Consider the following 7,683-nt stretch of genomic DNA (forward strand, 5'->3'; position numbering starts at 1 on the left):
GTTCATTTTGCATTATTTCAAAATCTGTTTTAGATTTATCGGTAATTGTTTGCCGTGAGAATGTAGCAAGAGGTTCTCATTCAGGGCGAAAAAAATCATTGCATTTATATTTATGTGGGTACACGAAATTGACAGTAATTTTGTTTTGATTTATTGACAGAATAAAAAATATGAACCGGTAGTAATAATAGGCAAATAAATTGTTTTGTTTATAAACCTTGGAAAAATATTTTGAAAAAATCCACACCTGTTTGCAGGCCTTGGAAAAAAGCCACTCTTGTTTATAGGTCTGGAAAAAAATATCTTTAAAAAAATCTCCGCCATTTTATAGGCATTGCATTTTTTTTAAATCCAAGTCATTTAAAAAATCTACGTCAGTTTTAACTTGCCCTGTAAAATATTTTAAAAATCGAGGCTTGTTATATGTCCCTCCGAGTGAATAAAAACCAGTAAGGAAAGTAGTAAAGTCACCACTTTGGGGATATTCTACATATGTATCCTAACAGACGTCGCCTTTTCTAAGGAACATTGGCATGAAATTGAACGAACTTAAATATGCGATCTTTATCTATAAGTAAACCGACTAACATAAATTCCAACGCATGCCATTCTGCACCCTATTCTAAATTGTGTAAATAGATTTAAAGCACACGCACTGTTTAAAATGCATCTATCAGGCACCCATTGATTATTTGGTGTACAGTCAACATGAATAGGTCGAAATTATATATGGAAGCTAATCTGAACCGATTTCAAGGAAACTTGCTAGATATTAATTTCTATTAATTTCTGTACGTGTATGGGTCTGTATGGGCCTTTAGTGTATCATTTACTTAAAATCGGACGAAAATATATATAGAAGGTATATGTAAATCTGAAGCAATTTCAAGAAAAATTGACACACGAAAGGTTATTGTAACAGTACAATGTTCTAAATTGTGTGCCGACCGGCCAATCTTTGGGTCTTTAGTGCACAATTTAAATTAAATCGGTCGAAAATATATATTGAAGCTATATCTAAATATGAAGCGTCACATTCTGGACCTAATTCAGTAACCCATGCCAAATTTCGTGCAAATCGAAAGATATATAGGCACTTTGGAGGCCCATTTACCTCAGATCGGACGAAAATATATATATGGGAGCTACATCTAAATCTGACCCGATTTTCTTAAAACTTGGCACAAATCATTCAGGACCTAATTCAGTACCCCATGCCAGATTTCGTGCAAATCGAAAGATATATAAGGACTTTGGTGCACCATTTACCTTAAATCGGACCAAATTATATATGGGAGCTATATTTAAATCTGACCTGAATGAAACTTGGCACAAATCATTGTAGACCTAATTCAGTACTCCATGCCAAATTTCGTGCAAATCGAAAGATATTTAAGGACTTTGGTGCACCATTTACCTCAGATCGGACGAAACTATATATGGGAGCTATATCTAAATCTGACCCGATTTTCTTGAAACATAGCACACATCATTGTAGACCTAATTCAGTACTCCATGTCAAATTTCGTGCAAATCGAAAGATATATAGGCTCTTTGGAGCCCCATTTACCTCAGATCGGACGAAAATATATATGGGAGCTACATCTAAATCTGAACCGATTTTCTTGAAACTTAGCACCCATCATTCTGCACCTAATTCAGTACTCTATGCCATATTTCGTGCAAATCGAAAGATATATAGTGACTTTGGTACACAGTTTACCTTAAATCGGACGAAAATATATATGGGAGCTATATCTAAATCTGAACCGATTTTTCCCATTTTCAATAGGGTTCGTCCTTGGGCCAATTAAGTGACCTGTGGCAAATTTCCTCCAAGTCGGATAATAAATGCGACTTGTACTTTGTTAACAAAAATAAATGGACGGACGGGCGGACAAACGGACATGAATAAATCGATTCAGAAAGTGATTCTAAGCATATATGTGAGCTATATCTAAATCTGAACCGATTTTCTCGAAACTTGGCACAAATCATTCAGGACCTAATTCAGTACTCCATGCCAAATTTCGTGCAAATCGAAAGATGTATACGGACTTTGGTGCACCATTTACCTTAAATCGGACGAAACTATATATGGGAGCTACATCTAAATCTGACCCGATTTTCTTGAAACTTGTCACAAATCATTCACGACCTAATTCAGTACTCCATGCCAAATTTCGTGCAAATCGAAAGATATATAAGGACTTTGGTGGACCATTTACCTTAAATCGGGCGAAACTATATATGGGAGCTATATCTAAATCTGAACCGATTTTCTCGAAACTTGGCACACATCATTCAGGACCTAATTCAGTACTCCATGCCAAATTTCGTGCAAATCGAAAGATATATAAGGACTTTGGTGCACCATTTACCTTAAGTCGGGCGAAACTATATATGAGAGCTATATCTAAATCTGACCGATTTTCTTAAAACTTAGCACACATCGTTGTAGACCTAATTCAGTACTCTGTGCGAAATTTCGTGCAAATCGAAAGATATATAAGGACTTTGGTGCATCATTTACCTTAAATCGGACGAAAATATATATCTGAACCGATTTTTCCCATTTTCAATAGGGTTCGTCCTTGGGCCAATTAAGTGACCTGTGCCAAATTTCATCCGGATCAAATCGGATCATAAATGCGACCTGTACTTTGTGAACAAAAATACATGGACGGACGGACAGACGGACATGAATAAATGGACTCAGAAACTGATTCTATGCATATTCTCAAAACGAACTATGGGTCTATCTCGATTATTTTTGCCTGTTACAAACATATGCACAAATACATAATACCCTGTACCACACTGTGGTGAAGGGTATAAAAATGCAAATTTTCAGGTCAGCAGTGGCAGGTGCTTTCAAGCGGAATAAATAAATAGAATGCATGAATATGCGTGTCACTTACTGCGTGGTAGTAGTGGCATAACACTTATAACCCTAATACAAATATTGTTCACTTGAGAATGCGTGAGAGGTAATTCGTGCGTAGTCCGCACAAGATTGCCAAAGAGAATTTTTAATCGAAAAAAAAACTTGAAGAAAGTTGGAAATTGTGTAAATATATTTCTAAAAGAATATTTAATATGTTTTCCAAGGAAATCATTTGTTATTAAGTGTAGAGTAGTTGGTACCAATAAATATCGAAGAGTTGCAATGTTTGATTACCTAATGTATTTATGTTTATGGATTTTGACCTAGTTTCAAGACCCCCTTTTTCGCTTGTCTATTGCAATATTTATAATTAAATCGACCGGTTCTGTTCTCTCAATAAATTGTTGACAATAGCGAAAATCAATTCTATCACAACGAACAAACAGCAGCCAACATATTCTGCATAAGGTAGTCATTAAACACTACCTACTTTGATAGGCTTACACTCAGAAAAAAATATTGGTCATAAATAAATTAATTTAAAAAATTAAAAGACTGTGTTTATTACTTTTAAAAATCCACGACTGTGTTGGGACATCGTACATTAATTTAAAACCAGTAAGGAAAGTAGTAAAGTCGGACGGAACTGACTATATGATACCCTTCACCACTACGGGTATATTTAAAAGATGTATCCTAAAATAAGAATGACATGTCCATTCGTTTGTTACAATGGAACACAATTATGTAAATCGAGCCCAATTAACACGAAGTCGGTCGGAAATATATATATGGGCTACATCTGTACTTCTATACGCAATTACGTCATTCTATCCTATAGCCAAATATGAACGGATTTCAACGAAACTTGTCACAAGTTAGGTTAGACTAATTTATGCATGTTTTGTCCTTATGGACATTTTTTGGGTCCTACTTAAAATCGGACGACACAATCGGTATTAAAATCGGACAATTTTCAGGAAACTTTACACATTTGTAAGCCACATTGCCCAATATGTCTGATGAGCCGCTTAACCAACGGCGAAACGCGTCGCATAATGGTGGGAATGTAGTATCTCCCTGGCTTTCCTTTTCATTGCAACTCCGATCATGTATCTCATCTCGAAAGAGAAATTAATAAAAACAAGAGACATTTGGGTATGAAAGGTTTTTTGTATAGAAGCAATAGCTTCTGGGGAGCATATCCTAACAAAAAAACTAAGGGAAATGATGAGGATCAGTGGCGTGATCCGAAACTATAGTCTTCCCTACCTTACCCCTCGGCAAACAATACCATACATTCCCCTCTAATAAATAGTGTTTTTTTTTAATAAACTGGGATTCAGCCTGACTATTTTGCAAAAACAAAATACAAATGGTATCCAAAATAAACCGCCAACACTACTGAAATTAATAAAAAAACATTTACGCACATCATTCTAGACTCAATTCAGTACGCTATATTAAATTAAAATTAAATCGGGCGAAAGTATATGGGAGCAATATCTATGTCTGAACCGATTTTCACGAAACTTTGCACACATCATTCTAGACTTAACTCCAAATTTCGTCCAGATCGAAAGACGAAAATATATATGGGAGCTATATCTAAATCTGAACCGATTTTCAGGAAAATTAACATACATCATTCTAGACCTAATTCATTACGCTATGCTAAATTTCGTGCAAATCGAAAGATATATAGGGACATTGGTATACCATTTATATTATATCGGGCGAACATATATATGGGAGCTATATCTAAATCTGAACCGATTTTCAAGAAATTTTGTACAGACTAGACTCAATCCAGTACGCTGTGCCAAATATCGTGCAAATCGAACGATATATAGGGACTTTATATTAAATCGGGCGAAAATATATATATATATCTAATCTGAACCGATTTTCACGAAACTTAACACACCTCGACCTAGTGTCTATTCAGTACCCTTTTCCAAATTTCGTGAAAATCGAAGGATATATAGGGACTTTGGTATACAATTTACAATAAATTGGTCGAAAATATATATGGGAGCTATATCTAAATCTAAACCGATTTTCACGAAATTTAACGCACCTCTTTCTAGACTTAATTCAGTACGCTGTGCCAAATTTCGTGCAAATCGACATCCGAACCGATTTTCACGAAACTTATCACACATCATTATAGGCTCAATTCAGTACGTTGTGCCAAATTTCGTGCAAATCGAAAGATATTTAGGGACTTTGATGCACAATTGAGCTTAAATCGGACGAAAATATATATGGGAGCTATATCTAAATCTGCACGGATTTTTCCCAATTTCAATGGGGTTTGTTATGGGCCAAATAAATGAGCTGTGCCATATTTTATCCAATTCGAGTCATAAATGCGATCTGTACTTTGTTTACAATTTAACATGGACAGATGGACATATAGACGGACGGACTGACTGACTGACATACATAAATCGACTCAGAAAGTGATTCTTTGCATATTCTCAAAAGTAACCATGTGTCTATCTCGATTATTTTTGCATGTTACAAACATAAGCACAAAGACATAATACCCTGTACCACAGTGTTGTGAAGGGTATTAAAATCCACGCCTGTCTGATAGAAGCTGAAAAATAACTTTTAAAAAATTTACGCCTGTCTGATAGAAGTTGAAAAATAAATTAAAAAATCCATCACTATATCTGGATCCTGAAAAAATTATTTAAAATAAAACCAGTGAGCGGAGCAGTATAGTCGGACGGGGCCGACCATATGATTCCCTACACAACTACCACGGGTTATGATATTCGGCTTTCAATTGTGGCCTATAGATCGACTCGAAAAGAATACCAACATTTACATTTTTGGTCCACTTCATTCCAAAATTATTATCTGATCATCATCAAAAATTATAGGCGTTGTCCTTGACCATAACTGGGTCCTCATGGAAAATTTAAAAGCGATGAGCGGTATATTTTTGATCAGCTCTATTTTTTCGCGATGTTTGGGCTATAATTGCGGCCTCAGGAGCGACTAGAAAAACCGAAAAAAATTGAGTATTTGGTCCATTGCATCCACTAAATATTAACAGATCTTTACTAAAAACATTGGGCAGAACTCATTCTACATGCAAAATTTCGTGAAGATTGGTCCATAACTGTGGCCTGTATCGTGTTTACAAACTATAATGGACAGACGGACGGACGGACACATATGTCAAGATCGACTGAGCTAGTCGAGATATAACGATCGGTATACTTAAAGGTGTGACTAGGACCAATATTTCGCGGTGTCACAAACTCTTGGGGCTGCACAATGCTATAATACCCTGACAATATAGTTGTGTAGGGTATAAAAATCCACGTCTTTGTTGATACCTTGAAATATTTATTTAAAAATCAGTGAGCGGAGCAGTATAGTCGGGCGGGACCGACCATACGATATCTTACACATATCTATCTTTTTATTCCGAGCCGGGGTAATATTTCGTGATAGTTGCACCTTCTTACCGATAAAAGGTCAAAAGCATCTCTTCCTTACACTGACATATTTTCCGAATATTACCAATATTCAGTACAGCCCTTCTAATAACTTGTCCATATTCCCTTCACTGTGGGTTGTGTTGTGATATTCGGCTTCCAATTGTAGTCTATAGATTGAATCGAAAAAACACAAAAGAAAGTTTTCGGACAACTTTATCCCAAAATTATAATCTGATCATCACCGAAAATTATAGACGTTGTACTTGACCATAACTGGAACGTCATGGAATATTTCAAAGCGATCAGCTCTATATTTCCGCCCTCTAGTATGGTAATGGTTATTTAAATAATATCTGCATACGTAATCACCTGTAAGTATTTATGTGTAACTCCAACATCCGACAATGTAATTGGTATCAACTACTCGGGTCTATGTCCTTCAGGTGTAAACATGTACGCTATAGAATACAAATTTTGTCATTTTTCACACAAAATTCAGGCTCCATTTGACCTGCTAAATATTGACCGATCTTTATCAAGACAGGCATGCTTATTCTTTGGCCCATTCTCCATGTAAAAATTCGAGATATTTGGGCCATAATTGCGGCCTCTTGAGCGACCAGAAAAACCGACAAAAATTAGGTATTTGGTCCATTTCAGTTCCCTTAATATTAACCCATCTTTACCAAAAACAATAGGGGTCTTCATTGGGCCGAACCCATCCTAAATGCAAAATTTCGTAAAGATTGGTTAATAACTTTGGCCTGTATCGTGTTTACTACTTATAATGGACAGACGGACACACATGCCTAGATCGACTCAGCTAGTCGAGATGTGACGATCGGTATAGTTAAAGGTGGGTCTAGGACCAATATTTCGCGGCGTTACAAACTCTTGGGGCTATAATACCCTGACAACATAGTTGTGTGGGGTATAAAAAATCCACGTCTTTGTTGACACCTTGAAAATTTATTAAAAAATACACTTCTGTCTGATAGACCCTGAAAAATATTGTTAAAAATCTACGCCTGTTTTTAAATTTACGCCTATCGGATAGACCTTAAAAATGTTTTTAAAGAATCCACGCCTGTCGATAGACCCTGAAAAACAAATTTTAAAGAATACAAAATTTAAAGAATCTGACAGACTGACAGACCCTGAAAAATATATTTTAAAAAATCCACGCCTGTCGATAGACCCTGAAAAATAAATTTTAAAGAATTCACGCCTGTCTAACAGACGCTGAAAAAATAAATTTTAAAGAATCCACGCCTGTCTGACAGACCCTGAAAAATACATTTTAAAAAATCCACGCCTGTCGATAGACCCTGAAAA

This window comes from Musca vetustissima, unplaced genomic scaffold, assembly GCF_032173495.1.
Source record: "Musca vetustissima isolate MV318-11 ecotype Yass unplaced genomic scaffold, APGP_CSIRO_Mvet_v1 utg4602, whole genome shotgun sequence".
NCBI lineage: Eukaryota > Metazoa > Arthropoda > Insecta > Diptera > Muscidae > Musca > Musca vetustissima.